The sequence below is a fragment of the Numida meleagris genome, chromosome 1 (assembly GCF_002078875.1).
Source record: "Numida meleagris isolate 19003 breed g44 Domestic line chromosome 1, NumMel1.0, whole genome shotgun sequence".
Taxonomy (NCBI): domain Eukaryota; kingdom Metazoa; phylum Chordata; class Aves; order Galliformes; family Numididae; genus Numida; species Numida meleagris.
Genome location: NC_034409.1, coordinates 112,035,395 through 112,055,913, shown reverse-complemented (window position 1 = coordinate 112,055,913; position 20,519 = coordinate 112,035,395). Strand labels below are relative to the sequence as shown.

Here is a 20,519-nt window from a genome sequence, read left to right as displayed (position 1 = left end):
ACCCTGCACTCAGCAGGGGGGTTGAGACTCGATGATCCTTGAGGTCCTTTTCAACCCAGGCCATTCTATGATTCTATGATTTCCATTTATGTTACAGGTCCTTTGAACCCAATACTTCTTTCTTTTGTCTAAGGCAGCACTTTCCACTTCTGCTGGCATTCTTGTTGAATTAAAGTTGGGACAAATTATCAATTCTGCAAAATTACAGTCATAGTCTCCACTATTTTCTTAATCTCCTACTAGCCTTTTTAATGTTCCTGTACACTGCGTTTGCAATGTAATTGCAACATGCTCTTGCATTTTTCTATGAGAATGGTAACTGTAGTGTAAAAATCCACACTTAAAATCCTTTTTTAATATGATTTCTGATATTTTCATTTCAAGGCACATTTCAAAGCTTTTTCTCATGGTTCTTTGATCTCTCCGTACATCAGCATGAAGTAGATAAACTGAAAACAAAGGAATTACCCTGTTACAAAAGAGATTTAGAATTACTAATTAGTCTTTGATTAGTAGTGAGAGATCTGTAGATCATTCACTTATAAACATTCTAGATCCATGCAGTAACAAACAATATTAAGATTACCGGGCACAAATGCTGACACTGTATCTCGCAGATGCACTTTGACCTCCTTTGTGCTACCTTCCTGCTCTGTGTTTCCTGGTCCAGCAATACCTCTACATCTGCTCCATTCCCTCCACCTGACTCCACTTCAGTGGCGATGTTGAGGGAGGCTATCTATTCCATGCTTTAAGTCCTGCAGAGATTGACAGAATCATGAAAGAAGGCAGCCATGTACAGGGAAAAATAAATAAATAAATATGTAATAGTTAAAGAGACTCTTCCTCTCCCCAAGAAATACTTAGGAAAGCAAGCATCATATATTAATATAAAAAACAGACATTTAATAAACTAGAAATGTGGAATACATCTTTTTTTTCTGATGGAAGATGCTAGTGGTGTTTTTTTAGTTTTGTTTCGTTGGTTTTTTCCCCCCCCAAACCAACTCCAGTATGAGAGGAATAATTTTTAATGCATTTATCAAGCCTTCTGAACTATTAAACATCTGTACTACCTATTGCAAATAGTGCTTTTTCACTGATTTGCCTGCTATTTATCCTGGGTTATGATGGCAAGCTAAGGGTTTTAGAGGCTTCTCTGCAATTTTAGAGCATCATTAAATCAAAACATATATCACACTAGTTATCTGCAGCCTACAGCACTGGAAAAAAAAATCAAATACAAAAATCAGAAATCAGGTTACCTAGGTCTTGAAAAAGATGGCTGTGGCATACAAATTAGAGTTTTATTTCCTTCAAAAAAAACTGGTAAAAATTCCTGCAGTCATACTGTTAAAACTCTAAGGAATATAATGTGTCAAACTGTACATGCAATAGCATGTCTATTGCGCACTCCTCAGTTTACTCCTTATCTTTACCAACTATTTCTTCTCCTCTGCTATATTTTTATGGTTTTTTGATTTGCTCAGATCCAAGATTTCTTTCCAAACCAACAAAAAGCTACATTCACACTGAAATAGTTTTCTTATAGAAGCAAAATCCAAACAAGTCCAACTCTTTTCAGTTCAGAGAAGTAATAAATAAGAGTACTTTTAGCACTCCTCCATTCATTTCCACCTCTGTTACACTTCTATTGTAACCTTACTGCACTTTAGTATAAAACAGTCCTTACCTATGTTTCACATTTGCTGGTTTGGTTTTTGCTAATCATTATTTCTCCTTCAGGTGGATGGAAGACCTTTTATTTAGAACAACTTCTAGGTTTTTGGTCAAGGATTATATGAGAAATAGATACGGGATAAGTATTGGACACAATAGCAGTTCTGGATTTTAGAATCCCAAATGTAATGGAGAATGCATACTAATGTGGGACACAAACTGCAATGAAAAGCACAAGTGTTGTGATAGATTAATATTGCTCCCAACATGATTAAGATACTCCCAGAAAAAAATAAATATTCAAAGTGGTATCATGTCTCTGCAAGTCTCTGTTTTAGCTAGCAGAGTTTTGCTCCTGCTGGACTTGTATTGGAAAATGAGGAGCATAATCCACATTACCAGAAGATAAACATTTTCACTGTGTTATAGGGAATGAAACTTCTGTTCCAGAAAGAATTATTGGGAAAAAATATTGGAAACCCAATACAATTAGTCTACATATGATGATGGATACATCATCAAGATACTAATGATGGAAAAAAAAGCAACAATTGCCCCCTAAAATTATCCAGTATTTTCCACGTGGATAATAAAATCTAAAGAACTTACACAGATATGGTCTGTGAAAATGTGGTCTATTTATGGAAAATTCAGAAATAAATCACAAATTCCCAAAATTTAGAGCATGGAAACTTTATTGCAATTGGAATAGGAGTAACCCCTGAATCATTAAAAAAAAAGAAGGGAAAGAGAGAAACAGAAAGGAAATGTCATAGATAGAGGTAGTGTATAAGAGGGAGTGAAGGATATAAAAATAAGTTTATGAAATATAAGATTACAAACTTATTAATTCTTTTGGACACATTAGAAGAGGTCAAATTGTATAGCTTTTGAATACAAAAATTTATTTTATGTCTGCAGTTCTCCAAGGAAAATCTCTGTTCTGATATGATAATCCTGCATTCAAACAACAGCTATTATTGTTGAAAAGTATCTTTACATCTACTGTAATTAAGTAGGCGTATACTACGTAGATCTGAGAAGATAACTTCATACAAAACCACTATCTGATCATACTGAAGGGCTTTCTTTGAAATTGCACAGTAACAAAATAACCGTTCTTCAATTAGGGAAGTGCCTAATTTTTTCATCCTCTAGCTAGCCTACAAACTTTCTCAGCTGTCTCATCATCAATTCTGATTCCCACTGATTGCTATTAAGAAGTGACTTAGGTCCTGCTATTGTCAGTGGATGTCTTTTTCATTGTTTAGTAGATCAATTTTCAGATGTTTTAACTGTCTTAATTATTGGTGGTCTGTTTGGGATCTGCATGGCTCTTCCCTCAAGAGCAATTCCTGTTACTCAGGACTGACATTATGCTGAGTTTTGGTAATATTGCTTCCTTTTTTCTTTTAAGCTTAGCAAACATGCTTATTTAACTAAAAACTGTAATGTCCCAGTCTTAGGATTTTCAATTTATAAAGATGAATATAGGATAGAGAGAGAAATTGTTGCAGAGCTGAGCTGCTTGTGCTGAGACACTGAATCCTCAGCATAGCCAGGTACAGAAATCTAGGCACTTGCTCCCAGTTACTGAAATGAGTATTATGCAACACTGTCTGACCTGATACTCTTTATGCTGCCAGATTAGTAAATGATGAATGAAAGTACTGGATAAGCAAATGTTGTGAAAGTGAAATAAAAAATGGCCTTTACAATGATTACTTCATTCTAAGTTGAGAAGTGACCTTTTTGAATTGTGACCTGGCAGTACCATTTAGCCACCTAACAGTCAATCATCAAAATTATTACAAAGACTGAAGTAAAAAAAAATAGGTAAACAAAACATTACCAACAGAGAGTTTAGAATGAATCCTTTAAGGTAGTGTAAGAGTTGTTTCCATGGCTTATGCAATGAAATGACTGACTAGAAGTTGCTGTTGTAACCATTCATAAGCGAAACTCAAACTCTTCTTAGAACCTCAAATCCACACTTCCAAGAAGGGAAAATTAAACAAATTATATTACATTCCATAAATATTTATGATTTCTTAAATACAAAACTTGTAGTTTCTGGCAGATCTGCATATTTCCTTCCCTACATATACTTTCCTGAAGAGACCAACAATACTATGAAACAATGTACATAAAAGCATTCTTCCTAGGACCAGGCCTAGCAGCACAAGAAATCTAATGAGAAAAATCTGTTTCTGAAAGCTTTCCAGTTCATTCCTCCAGACTGAAATGACTTGGATGGTCTTCACACAAATCTATGCTGAACGCTGTTTATCCAAGGCAAACAGAAGTGATGAATATTCTGAATATGACCATCTCTACTACCAAGATGCAAGCCACATGTGGCTAACTCTGGCCCCATTTGAAATTACTGTGGTCAGTCCCCAGAAGAAATTATTCTTGCCGTGGCTTAGGAACATTTAATCTGATTTGTCAATGCTCAGTCTGATTCCCAAATCCTTGAATTATTTCTCCTGAATTGTTATTGCAGTGTGACCATTGCCTTTTCATTAAGACATAGTATTGTATGTGACCTAAATACTTCCTTTTCTTTTATAAGTAAAAATCCAGTTTTTCCATAGCTCATCTAATAGTACTATTTATCTTGAACAGATCAAATATTGTAATAGATGTCCCTGATTTGGGCTTTTAAATTACTTTTTTTTTTAACCTCACTGTAGGGCTGTTTGTTTCAAAGACTTGAATGATATACCCTGAAAGACTACTAATAATTTACCAATTATACTTTCATTTGGATTTCAGAGGGGTGTGGAGTGTTATACAAAAGTAGCAGATGTATTCAGAATATTCATTCTGATGGTCAGGATCCATGATCTAAGGTTTATATTCATGATCAGTTTTCTGCTTTGGAAATATTAATGCTCAGCAAGTCCAATTCATGAAGTGCATAAACCAAATACTTGACTCCACCCAGATTCAAATAAATTACTTGCAATACAAGCCTTTCTTTCTAATGCTAATCTATATTGACATAGGTCTTTACTCTAGCCCAGCTGGTGTAATAAAATGTATGTCCTTCAACCGTTGCAGTAAAGACATAAGTGAAGCATTATAGTCTCACAACATGTTTGTAATATATCAGAGCTTGTAATTTAACTTTTAGTGCAGAATTTTTTTAAACAGGGTAGTTATCTGAGAGCTCATATTCTCCCTGAAAGTTACTGTCCCATCTATGGGCAAACAGCAGCATAACATACCCGGAATAAACATCTAGTTATCCAACTTAATTAGAACTAAAGCTAGTCAAGAACTCTACTAGCACACAAAGATGAAATATGAAGACTTTTGAGCCTTCCCAACCATTTGCATCTTTCTGTACAGTCAAGTATTTTAACTACATACATCTGCACAATTTTCTTTGCCCTGATGGGCATAGCGCTGATTAAAAGATGTAAATGCAAAGGCCAAATCCATCAAGCTTGACTTTAACTTCCTAACATGCTGTAGAAGGCCATAGATCACTTCACTGAACAGGATTTAAGAGATTAATTTGTGCCAGCAGTCAATGACAGGAATGCTAGGAGAAAATACTAATGATGCTAACCCTTCAAATAGCTGGTTATTATCTACATTGATTACTGACTCCTCATTAAAGATCACTATTACTATCTTCTATAGTATTTCCTCTTTGACCTGAGTGGTTAGTGAGTTTTCAGGACTTCCACAGTTTTTGCCAGAAAGAGGAGAAGGTAAAGTGATGACAAATACTACGTTCCTTGAGTGCACATTATTTCAAATAATGCAAATAATCTGCTGCTTCCTTCAGCACAAAAAGAATAAAACAAGTCAAGACGCAGTTCATTGGCTCACCATCTTTTTACAGAAGTCACTGACTTACAGCTTGCTCTCCCTCCCAATGGAAATTACCTTCAACCAACTACACTGGTTAAAAAAACAAAAAACAATGGTTTTTTTTTAAAAGCACACACAATAATACAAGAATTTCCAGTTTGGTGTATGGATCCACACCATAAATCCTCAATGCTTTTTGAGAGTGACTAATTTTTCTGTGTGAGACACACTCAACCTTGACATTAATCCAACCAGTGTTGTTTGCTTAGTAAAATGTAGGTACTCACTTTTGAGTCAAATACACCTACTCTCTTATCAACTCAGAGCAAGAGTGCCTCTTTACCTTGTTTCATGGCATTTGTAAGGATTATGTAAGGGAAGAAAGGAACATGGGGCAAAGTAGGTTATTCTGAATGGCCATTTTTTTTTAATGGACTGATTATAATAAGTAGGCACCTGGCCCAGGAGAGCTAGACCAGCTACATGACTGTGCAGAGGACACACACTCTCCTCTCGCATTACTATAAAGACATCACTTCCCTGAGATGTGTTCTAGAGCCCAGACTTGGCAAAACTGGCCAGCTCTCAAGTATACAACCAGAAATAAAGCAAGCAAAGCTCTCAGATTAGTGTACTTGCAGGGAAAATGGGCTGAATTTGAGAGGAAAGCCATTCCACATGGACCAAGTCAGGAAGCAGGACAAGTGTTAAACACTTTCATTAGCTTCATGCCAATCAGATGTCAGCAACCTTTACTTTAGTCCAGCAGTAAACATCTTTGTTTTCCTTTCCTGAAGAAAAGCCTCTCTTACCCAGGGCCTTGGGCTTTGCACTGGTATTTCAAACACTCAATCCACTTTCCTGAGGAGGCTCTGCTCCTTACTTCACTTTAAAAATCTTTGTCCAGGTCAGGAAGAACCAGGCCTTGGCTGACTGGACATTGAGCCAAAGACTCAGTAACAGGTAGGCAACAATGGAGGTGTTTTCCAGCTGGAGATCTGTCTTCCAAAGTTCTCCAAATCAACAGCTACATAGAAAGCCAATACTCTGAGATTAATGATTATTCTTACATTAACCTAGAATCTTTAGTGATACCCACTACTTTTTACCCACTATTCTTTTCTGCCAGCTTCGCTTTCAGTCTGATCTGATCTCATGTCAGTTTCTCTGCTGAGGACTGCATTAGAGGTGAAACAAAGCCTCCTCTTCTCAGAGGTCTCTCTGCATCTAGAGATACACATCTGTGTATCATTCTATGCCCTGGCTTACAGTTCACACTTTTCTCACTTCCCTTCTCTACAAGCATCCATTTCTGAGGCAAGAACTGAGAGTAAGAATAAAAGGTTACTTGGGAAGCTATTGAAGGTGAGACAAGATCAGAATAAGCAATATTTTCTCTTCAAGAGTGATTCAATTCTTCTCTTAAAAGACAGAAAGGGAGAACAACAGACTAGGACAGAGCAGTGAGTCCTTGCATTGGTTAGGGCTGGTCAGGCTTGTCAGCTGCACAAATACTTCACTGAAGTGAAATACTGAAATGAATGAACCTCATTGGTTCCTTGCAACTCAGGATATTCTATGATTCTATACCTTTGTTTAACAGAACTGTTTTGTCAAGACTGTTTTCTGAAGGTGACTCTGAGCCCATCAGCCTAGAGCCTGGTATGCAGTGGCATTAGGGAATGGAAAGAAAAATATTTCTGAGTTCAGAACCAAATCTGTCTTCTCCCACCATTGCTTTCAAAAATAGTTGCTAGCCCAAGCATCCCTTTTGGAAGTACTCCTACCCCTGTGCCTCTCTCCAAAGAAGGAAAGTGGACATAGGTGAAACAAATCACAAAAATGAGGAAAGGGCTGTGCTAGAGGTCAGTGCAGCAGTGGAATCAGGAATTGGTTGGGCACTGGGGTTGGATGATAAATACAGTCATCTTGCCCTGTCTGTCCCAGAGAACCAAATACACTGAATCGTGATAGCTGAAAGCAACCTGTGATCCCTTTCTAATAAGCATTCACAGAAACTGGGAGATGTGGCACTAAGGACTACTCACTCATCCACAGCATACCAGCATGTTGATTTGACAAGTAGTTAGCAGGTGTTGCCCCCTGTAGACACTGAGGTCTATATTGCTCAAACAGTCACAGCTGGGAAGAGAGGTGATTTTGACTTGCTCTTGGCACCCTGTTTTCAGAGGCCATCTATATCTAGTCAGATGGGTCACTTAGGATCCCTCTTCTCTTCAGCCAATGATTCTGTACACAGAAAAGCCGATGCAGCAGATAACACTGTCTCCTTAAGCCACATGCACATGCAGTTGCATCTGTATGAATCCTTGTGGGTACTCTTCCTTTCTAATTGCATCAGTGAAGCAAGCTGTAGCTCCAGTTTATTACTGTCACTGAATTTAAAGAAAATTAAAAATGACATTCTACCATTTAGGAACACTGGAGCCTGAGAGCAGGGAAGAGAAAAAGGTCAGCCTGTGGACAAGCATTAGAAGTCACTGAATGAGGTCTGCTTACAAGGATCACTCCTCTGTTCCAGAGTGTGGGATCAGTGTGTTAGAAGGGGAGAATTGTTTACTTTCAGGAAACTAAGGCAGCCAAGCCAAAAAAAAACAGCACAAGCTGTTAAATAACTGCAGCAGTACAGTGTAAAAGGAACAGCATTCCAGTGGGGCTAGTTTGTGAAGAGAATATAAAGCAAATAAGCACATATGTTTTTAGTTGTACATTTTAACATCTAATGTTAAAGCTGTGTCAGTGTTTCAGTATACAAATCTCTATCTCTGAGCACAGAGGTTGTGGCTGTGGAAATGAGCCCAAAGTGAAACTCAAGGTATTGTCTCAGAGTAGGATTTTGTTGTCATTGCTGTTTCATTATTGCAAGATAAATAAGGAGTAAATACATGTAGTATTACATCAGTTTGAAATGTTTTTTTCTATGTCATAAAAATGATTGCAGTTTGAAATGGAAATGAATTTCAGCATCCATGGCAAGAGACATTTTTAAAAAGAATTCACTGAAATTTTAAAATCTTAACTAGTCCCGGAACCAGTCTCTCACTGAGCTGCAGGACTGTGCAGAATGGCTGTACTCATCCCCTACTGTACAGAGATGCAGCAGTGGCTGTCACTAAGATGAGCTTTCCCTGAACCCTACCTAGCTCAAGAACAAAGGAGTCACTGACCTTCTCTTGTGGCTCCCTCCCCTTTAGACTGTTTCACTCCCCAGCTCCATTTGCTGGATGGGTTCCTGTATTACCAGCTCTCCTAATAGGACAAACACAAAGAGTCTACAACTTTCCCCTTTCAAAACAAGTTTTGAGAAAAAGCTCTTTGCTGACTTCAATTTTTTCATGGAAGACATTTCTCGCCATACTTCCAAGCCTAGTAAAGCATAAGAATAAAAATGAAACAAAAAAGCATAAGATACCTTTCCCCCGAAGCTCACAAATTTAATTGTTTCATTTTTTGATGAAAAATTAGCATTTTTTCTGTAGAAATTATAACGAGTAAGTTCTAAGGGATTCCAATACAGTGCCTCTATTCCCAAAGCTTTCAGAAGCGTGCATTGAATTTACACTTATTTACTTCACTGCTGCTTCATGTTCTGTGAATCTACACTTTACTTTCAGGAATGTTTTTCAATGTAAAAGATACTATATGAATATTCAAGAGTACTTGTAAGAAATACATTAGATTCCTGTGCAAGCATTCACATCACATGATGCTAAGAATTAAGCTAATTCAACCAAGAAGCCAAAACCACAGCATGAGATCTGAGTGCAACTGAAAAACTCCTCTCAAATTATTAATATTTACAGAGAATAACTATGGAACAAACTGCCACTCTGAACTATTTGAATAGAAAATTCGTTTGAGAAAACTCAATACTGTTTTGCAGAATATTCACAAAGAGAAAAATAAACATGATATACTAAATATAGTGCTAGTTCCAAAATATATCCTCAGACCTAGAATCTATTCTAAAATAGTGCCCATAGACAATTTTTTCCACGAGTAGCATAAATGTTCTAGAGACATAATGGGGTTGTGGAATATTTTTCAGTGTTCACGTGGGTACAAATACAGAAGTTTACAGCCTTAGAAACAATGGAACAATGGTTTGAACTTTGTTATTACTGCAACTTCTTTTTTCTTTTCTTTCTTCCCCTCTATTCTAGTTGCAATTCTGTTCTCTTTGCTATAGTATCCAAGTGCCTTGGAGAGTAATAACACTACTACTCCATTCAGTACCATGGGCAGAAGTATTTCACTGTGACTGTTGAATAGTTTTTCCCACCTCTGCCTCACTCCACTGTATCCTTATATCAGCAGAAACTAACATCAATATTTTATGTGCCAGCTGAACACTTTTTCCTGAATAGAACCATGTGAGATGTTCTTCTTGCATTAATTATGTTTCTGTGTTCTTTCAGCTTAGCAGATTGTAAGGATGAGGCCAAAACAAAGGTTTTCTCCACAGTTTTGTTAATGCTTAGTACTTCATTTCTAAAAATATTTGATAACATTACAGAAGATATATATACTAATATTTTCTTTCAGCTGGACATCAGTGGATTGCATCTTCAACATCTTCTATATACAAATCCAAATTTCTTAACAGAAGTTATTTTTGACAGTAGCCAGACCATCTCTGTTGGGATAGTGAAGGCACATAATCATGTAATTATAGGTCATATGCACCATATTAATGGTGTCACTCAGTGCTCTTGTTTCAGCTGGGATAGAGCCTATTTTCTCCTAGCAAGTTGCACGGCACTGTATTTTGCATTTAGGATAACACACCAGTGTTTTAGTTGTTATTGAGCCATGCTTATACCAAGTCAAGGACTTCTAAGTTTCTCAAACTGTCCTGCCAGCAAGGCACTGGGCGTGCACAAGAAGAGGATAGAACCAGGACAGGTAGATCAAACTGACAAACAGTGTGTCCCATACCATATGGCATCATGCTGAACAATAGGAACTGGGAAGATGGCCAGGTAGGTAGGCATCAGTCAGTGGGTGGTGAGTAATCACACTGTGAATCACTGTATATTCTTTTATCACTATCATTACTATTATTCTCCTTTCCTGTCCTACTAAAACATCTTTATCTCAAGGGTTACGGGGTTTACCTTTTTCCTGATTCTCTCTCCCACCCCACTGCATTCAGGGAGCAAGTGAATGGCTGTGTGGTACTGAGCTTCCCACTGGGTTAAACCCCAACACTTGCAGAACCCCATACTAAAGCATCTTCTATCTCTGTTCATTAGTTTCACTAAACCAAATGTCCATGTATTTTTCTTTTTTCATTTCTAAAACATAAAATGTTTTAGATTTTTAGATTAGATTTTTTACAACTTTCACTTGCTGTTTTCATTAAGTGCTATTTACAGGGATGGATGTGAACAACTGATAGCAGCCTTCTTTAGCATGATTTCATTCTAACAGAAAGGACAACTTTCTTTCCTTTGAACAGCACTGCACATTACTTTCACTAAGCCTTCACAAACTGTTGTTTACAGCCATGCCCTCCTTCTGCCTCTCTGGTTTTAGAAGTAAAATTACCTGTTGGAAAGGGAATTTTTAATGCTTTTTTTTTTCCTTGTCCTTTTTCTTTCCTTCTTTCAGAAGGAAGCGTTAAAAGAGAAAAATTGAATGGGAGGTTTCCATAAACTTCTAAGGTCATTGGTGACCCTACTTATCCAACTACAACCTTTGTCAGTAAGTTCAGAAAAAGAAAAGGATGGTCAAGTTGTGTGTGAAGGATACTAGTATAGACTGTTACAGGCTGATTAAACCTCCCTGTGAAATAGATGAAGTGACAAAATGTGGAATGAAAATACAACTTCAAAAAAGCCCCATCTCTTTATCTACTGAATGAAGATATACCAGTAAAATGTAGGTTCTTCAAAAGTGTATACATATACAGAACCCAATGCAACCACTGCTGGTTTTCTAAAACTTTCTAAGCTTTTAGTTTACTCAGATATAGAAGACAACAATGTCTTTGTTCAGGCATTGTTTGATGCCAATATTCCAAGGCTCTGTACTGTTTTCAAATATGCCATAATGCAACTGCTCTTCATACCTTGCAGAGAAGCAGTGGTCCATGACATGCAGTTAAATAATGATTTTGGCTTGCTGACATTTCTCAGAACTGTATGTCTCACCTCTCAATAAATTGCATTTCTTCTCACTAGTAGTGCCTGGTCTCCTTCCCTATAATCTCTTCAAAGGGAAGAGCCATAAACTACTCAGTTCTACTGCTGCTTTCCAGTTCTGGGGACATGTTCTGTAGATTGCCTTAACTGTTAATGCGAGAGGTTTATCCTTGTATGAATCACGCAACACAAGGAGGACAGCTAAACATTTGCTGCTGCTCAGAGGTGGAAAAAAAATCAGAGCAAAACTGAAGTAGTCTGAACTTTGATTCAATATCTGCAATTAGGCCTGTAGGTGAAATTTCAGGTTGACCTGAATAGCATCTCATGGATGTCCACAGTGCTGTAAAGAATATAAAAGAAAGATTAACATGAAGAGATTGCAACAAAGTAAATCAAGGAAAGCAGCTCATTTTCTGAATTGCTTTTCCAGAGCCTAAATTCACCTTGCACTCCTTTGTTATTTTCAGAGCTTATAGCTACAACAGGTAGCTTTCCTGATACTGAGAAGGCCAACAGGAATCAGAAGACACAGAAAGCAGAAAGATTTTGTTCTGAATGAAAGGAATCTCACAAGGGAAAATAAATGACTTGCACAGTGGGAATTATTAGACTTGCTAGAAGCCATCATATTGACCTTAAGATACCTCTCTTTTCTCCCCATCTCAGCTATCGTTAGAAATATCTCTGATAATTACATAAATGATTATAGCACTCCTTAAAGCAATTGCATTGATTATAGCAAGGATGTTCTTCTGGAAGCTTAGAAAATGAAACACTGGGTGATAGCATAAAGATGTTTTCACCACTAGATCATTATTAACATGGGCTGGTCAAATACACAACAGAAAAATGTTGCCATCTAATTAATGGTGCATAGTGACCTATATATAATGAGTTAGTTTCAGTCCAAATCCTGTTCACAACATAAGAAACAATCAATTTAATTGGGGATTAATTGGCACCCGGCTTCTCAGTTATGATAATCCTTAAGGCATTGTCTTTATTTTGATTGTAAATGCCTTAAGGGAGGCACTGATTATTATTCTGCATCATCATTTGTGTTATTTTTATCACAGATCCTAAACTTATTGTGCCGTCCTTGTAACTGGAGGAAAACAAATGAGCTGATTTTAAGAACCATCAACCTACTGCCTTTGAAGCAGCGTACAAAAAAAATGAACATTATCCTCATATTAGCCAAAACCCACACTAAGGGCAGAGGTTCATCTTTCAATTTGGACAGATTCTGAGTTTGTTTCAAACCAGTCTTATCATGTAGGAAAATCTATTGGAAACAAGTTTCTCTCTAAGAGAGTATAGAGGAGGAAGTAAAAGTACCTGTCTCCAATCTAAGGGAGATAATGAAAAACTTCAGTCAGAATTTTGTCTTCGTATATCCATAATAGCATTACAGTGAGCCAACCATGAATACATCTGTTGGGCAAGTGATTCCTAATTCCCAGTGAGTAATGCCCATAAGTATTAGCCACAAAATACACATGACCAAGTAATTAATTCAAACTGACTAAAATAAATAGATACTATACATTAGAGAAACTGAAAGAAATTACTTTCTACATGCATGGAAATTTTCTCAGAAAACATTTGTCCTCATCTTTACAAAATTAACTACATTATCTGAGATATACTTAGTTTCACTGGGCACAAGAGGGAATAATAAGCCTAAGTATGATAAGCCTTGCTGGATCTATGCAAAGAGATTTTTCTCTCTTCAGAGATCTGATGAGGTAAAACCACATTTGATAAGCGTGAGCACATAGTTCTAGTTTACAGGAAAAAAAGGAGAGAGGAAAAAAGGGAGTGACTGAATGAAAATAAGTTGGGGGAAAAGAAGCAACTACTTCCACAAAATAGATATATCATGTCAGGAATCTTAATTTTTTGGAGGGTAAGAACTAACTGAAGAAAGAAAGTCAAAGTTGTAGTAAGATAAGGAGGGCAAACACTGAGTGAGCAGGGCCAGCAGCAAGAGTGATAAGCTTTGCTGATAGTCAGGACTGTAGGACACTCTAAACTCTTTCTTTTTATATCAATCTTCTGCTGCCAGTAATTAAGGTCACCACCCTGGGGCATTAACTATTTGCCCTTAAGAAAACTATTCTGAATTTGACAAACAGCATTTGTGTTTACCTTCATGTTTCATCAAACAAGACCTCAGCTGCAGGAGCAATTCTGTTCACCATTCTGAAAACTCAGTAGATATTATCACAAAATTTCAACATTTCTATGCCTAGGAATATCAGCAGAAAATTTTTCCAAACACATCATTTCAGTACCATAGGTTTACCTTTGGAAAGAAGAAAGTCTAAATATGTCATAGAAGATATGACTGCAAATGGACATGCTCTTTATAGGCTTAAAAATTTAAAGACATGACTTGGAGCTGACTTGTCACACCCCGAAGTAAAATATGAGTAAAGAGAACTGTGTATGTGACCTTGTTTCTAATACAGCTGTCTTTCTTTTTGCTACATTACTGTTCTCACTTAGAACAGACAGGAGAGAAAGATGGCACCAGATTACAAATGGAATTTTATTCATGAAAAGTAGCATACACCAGTTCCAATCTCTCTTAGAATAAGAGAGACCCTTAGGAAACCAAAGAGAAATTGCTTTTTAGGATAGAAGGGTCTAAAGCTCAGCAAGAGGAGCATCTTCAACACATGTACAAGATGCCAGCAGTATTTTGTGAGGGAGATTCTCTTATTTTTTTCAAATTGTCTTTTCACCTGACACCTCCATCAGCAGAAAGCTTGTTCACAGCTCAGCAGCTTCATGTGAAGTACAATTGGCTTCTCAAAACCCCATGGGGAATAGAGGTCAGTCTAGACAGTTCAGACAGAAATATCTTTTGAAAAGAAAATTGCATCAAATGATAAGTTAATGGCAGTATTCATGTCAAAAGCAGTGGAACATGGATAGCCTTAAAAATAAGTCTTGTTCCAACCTCCAGTTTTGACTAGATTCATAGTTACAGCTTCAGGTTCAATTGTAGATTTTGCTAAGCACATGGAGAATCTCTAAAAGACATCTTTCAACATGACACAAAGGCAACATTTTTTCAGTTGTTTCTACAAAGGAAAACACAGCTGCTAAGGAGGAAAAGATTTACCAACCACAGAAGTATTTTCTGAATCATTAATGAAAAAAATAAAGAGCAGCAGCCTTTATGTTAAATACAGCTTTTAAAAATATATTTTTTCCACAAGTAGCAGAAGTAATGAAGCATGGCAGATGCACCCTGTCTCCCTGGCAATCCCCCTAGCTGAAAGGAACTGGTCAGTTCTGTTTTCTTGGTCACTTTGTTGTCGCACAGGATGGGCCTGATACTCCTGCCCTCTTGTTGGGAAAGATCTCAGCTTCCCTCACTGAGAGCACTAATTCACACCACTGCTTTCTACTACTTTTCTTGATAATTGCAATCATTACATTATCCTTGATATTTTTTTCCTTCCATTCAGTTTTATTTCAATGGGATTAAAATTTCAGCAAGTTAAAAGGGTCTTGAGGGTGATGGTCAGAGAGAGGCTGTAATGAAATTATCTCAACCTGATTTCTTCACAGAAGTGAGAAACATACCTAACAGAAATAATTCCTCCAACAAGGATAAGGACCTAACATTAAGTCTTGATCTGAGCTATTCTTCTTGAATAAACATTATGTTTATTACTCAAGCTCACTATCGTAAATTGTATTACTCGGATAGAAGTTATGCTATTGTTCTGTTGTGGAATTTATGGGCTCCTATAAACAACCTAGAAACCAGAGATTAGTAAGAATCAGTGCCAGGTTAAAGAATAGTCAACCTTTTTGAAATAACTGATTTAATGTTATTTTTCCAAAAACATTCATCAAGACAGTAAATGATCAAAAAGAAAAACAAAGAAAAAATATGTAAATATCCTGATGTAATGGAAAGAAAAACTTAATTTCTGAAATTCTTGTGCATTCATAGATGGTAAGAAACAATAATAAGTGGCTAGCTTACTAAGACAAAAATTTAGCTAAGTTTCCCATGTTACGTTTTGAGAAGAAACTAATTCGTCTCCCTGGAGAGTGGGAACTTCAGCATGAACAGAAGCTTAATGCCAAAGGCAGATCTCTTCAAGGACAAGCTCTGATATTGTAATCTTTAATATAAAGCCCGCATTTTCATAAGCATATAGATGCATGCACTTAATTTGGCACCTTGCTTCTAGGCATATAGACTTAAATTTCAATGATAAGTCTTTTAGCATTACTGTATACTCACCTGCATTCACTGTCCGTGTCTGCTATATGTTGAATATATTAGGATTCTTCTTCCGTATTATCTGGATTACATGGAATCTAATGGAATTTTTTAGGTCCATAACCTGGGTCCTTGGTTACTAGGTACTGATGACAGATACTATCAGCTAAACTGGTATTTCTCTACAGCCAGATATTTTTAATGAACAAGGTGTTCTGGTTTAAGAAAGCTCAAATATAATAGACTGAAACCTTTCATAAATAGGACTGTTGTGAGGACAAAGAAGTGAAAAGTCACCATTAGCATTTGTTACTGAAAATGGACGTTCTTTAGATGAGTTTAAGCACTAGATTTAAATTCTGCCATGAGCATACTGCAAAAATGGAGGGATAAAAGGATTCCCATTATAATACTTAGAACCACCTGCAGATGATGATATCTTTGAACAGACTATGCAGACTAAGGCTCTTCACTCTGGGTAGAGCTCTGCTGAGGTCCTGACACTGCTCACTGGCCTGTTCTATTTGTGCTGGTTGCTGTCCCATCCACCCAGCTGGAGACTCTCTGCTCTTCCCAAGTTTGCTAGAAAGTAATGTTTAGAGAGACTTACAGAGCCCTACTTCTTGTCTGTGATTTCAGTCAGCTTCCTACTGCCATTCTGTCTTTCCTCCCTCACTTCTTCCTTCCACTTATTTTCACTGGGGATTCTTTGATCACAAAGAAGAGATTGGATATACCATAAAGTACTGGCTGTGCTCATAGCAGACAAAATGTTGGAGAATCAATATAATAAAATTTTGCCCAGTAACACTCATTTCTGCAATTTTTGCACTGCCTGCACACCCCTTAATACCCCATTAGAGTCTGTGGGAGGTATTTGACAAGCAGTGGTGTTCAGACAGCTATTCCCTCCTCTCCTTCCTGTTCCTCTGAAGGTGGCTTAAATAGATTGCTCAGCATAGCACAAGTCTCAGGCACCCACTCACCATTTACCTTCCCAAGCCATTAATCACAATCACGAACAATTTAGAGCAGTTCCTGGTCTTTTTCCCTGAAATGAAAGAGTTGCTCTTGTCATGAATATTATTGCTCATGAATCACAGTGATTTCCAGCCATGTCATCAATTACAAACATAGCTAATTGGAGTGCCAACAAGGCTGCCTCTCTTCACAGAGAGGTTCCTGCCATGGATTTTACTGGCCATAAATCACTGTATTTTCCAACAAGAGACTCCTCTTCACTCATCTTCACTGACCTGAATCTAAAGCACCAGTGCTGTCTTCTTGAAGTTATCATGCAATGTAGTGTCACAAATCCACATCTAATCAGTTCACTAAGGAAGATACTGTATTTCTCTGTGCCCATTTTGCTTGCTGTTCTCTCCCACACCTACCATGTCTTTACTTTTGCCTGGCATCATCAAGGAAATTGGCCTGTGGTCTGACAGGGCCTGCGGTCTGACACGTCTCATGCCAAGTCAATATTCCCTACACTTTTTCTAGGGGAGACACAGAAATATGAATATCTAAAAAAACAATTCTTATTTCTCTCTTCTGATAGACAAGTGCTATCTCCAAGCAGTTTGTCAGGACTTCTGGGAGACAAAATCTATTGGTTTTCTCTCTCAGTGATAGCATTCATGGGAAATGGATCTTGTGCAGGACTGTGAGCAAGGAGGAAGATAGGAATTTGAATTATGCCTAGCAGAAGAACAAGAAAATTGATTGCCTTCTGACTTTAACTTCAGGCACAAAGCAGCATGAGAGTACAAAATTCAATATCTCTTCTAGATATCACACAAGAGAAAATCCCTCCAAAAAAAAGTCTGAATCAAAACTGAATCTGTATCCTCCTCAGCTGAAAAAATACCAGTCTACAACAGATAGAGGAAATGGACACTAATATGAATAAATTTATCAACTCGCACAACACTCAGTTCTCACTCACTACAACACATTACGTGCAAAACAAAAAATTATACTTTCATAATCTGCATTGACACTATTCTCACTGTTAAGCACCAAAACACAACCTTCAGTCATTACCTTTTGTTTTCACTGAACTTTCCCTCATAGCTTTCTGACTTTACCACTGATTCCTTCAACTGCTCCAAGTCCTCACAAGTTTCAACAGAATTGCAAGAAACTTGTGCTAACACTCTCTCCTGCAGCAGACCCTCCAGAGCACTGTGAGAGAGCACTGCAACTATACTTCCCAGTATCTCATTCTTCTTAGGGGATTGAGAATAAAGGATTTGACAGAAATATATTTCGAGTCATTTGGTTAGTTGAGTGGAAGTAACTGGCATATGTGAATACAAAAGATGGTTAGGCAAAAACTGCAAGTTGACTGCACAGGCACATGAGAAATGATCTATCCAAAGAGGAACAAAAAAAATGCCTGAATTTCCAGCAAACCAAGCTTTAGTGAGATTGGCAAAGAGAAGTTTTTTGTTAAAATACTCAATCTTCTATCTGGTCAGCTAAAACCTTTTAACAACTCAGTATATCTTAAAAGATCACATGAGCTACTGCAACTAAATCTGAATATAGATTCTGAAATGACAGTTTAGCAATACCACATTATCTTTTCTTCTTTTCGCCTAGTGAATAAATAACCATCACTTTAACAATAAAGCAGATGATCACAGGCTGTTGCCTGTTTTTAAATGCCCCTAAGCAATGAGCTTATTGTAAAAAAAGTTCAGAACATTTTATTAGAAGATATGAGAAAGAATATCATTATTAGTCTAGAGATAATTTAAGTCCCATGCCTGAAATAGTTTGCATTTTGCAAAATAATGAATTTTTGACTCAAAGGGTGAATGACCTTATATTTTATTTCAGATGGATATGATCTGTCAAGATTAGAATAAAATCATTGAATGCCTCCCTACTTTTTCCTTGAATTGATATAGTACATTTTGTGACACAAAATCAATGATATCTTAGAAATGCAAAATGAAGAGTTCAAGAAAATAAAAGTTGGGGAAATTATGGATGCATCACACAAAACTCACAGTACATGCAACTGAATTGTAAGAGAGAACACAGCATAGTGCAGAGGCTATATCTGGGCAGAAACCAGTGGATTATATTCTTCCAGTGAGGAAAACAAGGAAATATTGAACGGTGACAATTTAACTGGGAGCCTGAGAAAGAGAAACACGGTAACTTCTCCTGACAATGATACTGCTGTTGCTATTGCATATAGTGCTGTTCCCTTAAGTCCCATATGCAGCAATCCTGAAAGGTCAGCCTTCCTCCCTGCTATCCACCTACAAGTTATTTATAAGTTAAAATTAATTAGAAATAGGAGCTATTCTTACCACTCAGGGGTAAAGAACACCTTATCTAATCTGCTTACATCAATACAGACAACTATAAAAGGCTATTTAAAATAAATACATAATTATGTAAATTGTAACAATCCCCTGATAGTCTCCTCTACAACAAGTGTAACAGAAAGGTTCTGCAGCTTTGAATATGACTTCCTAAAACCTTATGTTCTGCACCTGTCCAAGTTAAAGTTCACCTACTCCTTTGTTCAGCAGATGCACAATTTCTTTCTAATGGATGCAGATAATTGCCATTGCTACATTTAGGAACCATGGGCAGCATAATGCTATAATGTGATAGAAAGTACAGCAATAATAGCAGAGTGGCACAATCCTAAGCCATGGCAAATGCAGCAGCTGTAGACATAAAAACATAAGAAAAAAACCTACTCACTTTCAGAAGGCCTCAGGTAGGCAGCAATCTCCAGCAAAATACCCTCACTTCCACTGCCAACTCTTAAATGAGGTCTAGGAATGGGTGGATCCTGACTCCACCCCTTCTGGTCACTCAGGCACATTGCATGCACCTGAGCTCCCCTGGGTTGGCCTTGCCTTCCCACCAGGTGCTCCATCACTGGTTCAGGCTGTGACTTAGCATTTCCACTACAGGCATAAATTGCTTCTGCATTGCTCTCCTCTATCTATTTGTTGTATGCTTAGGGATTTTGTTTACTTTGTTTACCAAAAAAAAATACTATGCACTCAGATGAACAGTATTTTTAAATACCTTTTTTTTAATGGTCTAGGTAAAATTCAATCTGATCAGTTCTCAGTTGGTGTTCTATAACAAAAAATCTTTCTTCGTAAGGATATCCCATAACTCTAGCTGGTCCCTGGGTTTCTTATGCTGCTAGAGCATGATTAAGACTTGTTAGTATTTATTTTTCACTTGTTATTACTATATCCTGTTCCTTTGGTTCACTTCCTTTACCCAGCAAATCCTGACCCAACAAAGACATTAACTTCCCTAACATTAACCTAGGTGGTCTCATTATATAGCTATAAGTTTTTTCAGGATCAGGGCTTTTGACAGCGCATTAGAATCAGAAGTTCTTTTGTATGTAGAGTAGCCAGCGGAACAGGGTCATGGTTCTAGGGTACTTCTCCTTGGAAACAACACAAGGTAATTAAATAACAGCAGAAGAGAGAGCTTCTAATTTAAAAAACAAATATAAAGAAAGAATGCACAGAGGACTGCATTTGTCACTGATGATTTGAATGAATTAACAGCTTGCTTTCCCTTACAGTGGA

At 37.2% G+C, this 20,519-nt stretch overlaps 1 long non-coding RNA gene across 1 annotated transcript; it reads right to left on the bottom strand.

The window, feature by feature from the left end:
* LOC110392759 lies at positions 224-19,705 on the bottom strand. Its single transcript, XR_002434601.1, has 3 exons — positions 19,663-19,705; positions 587-758; positions 224-469 (listed from the first exon to the last, which is right to left on the bottom strand). It is a non-coding gene; the product is annotated as an uncharacterized LOC110392759 (long non-coding RNA).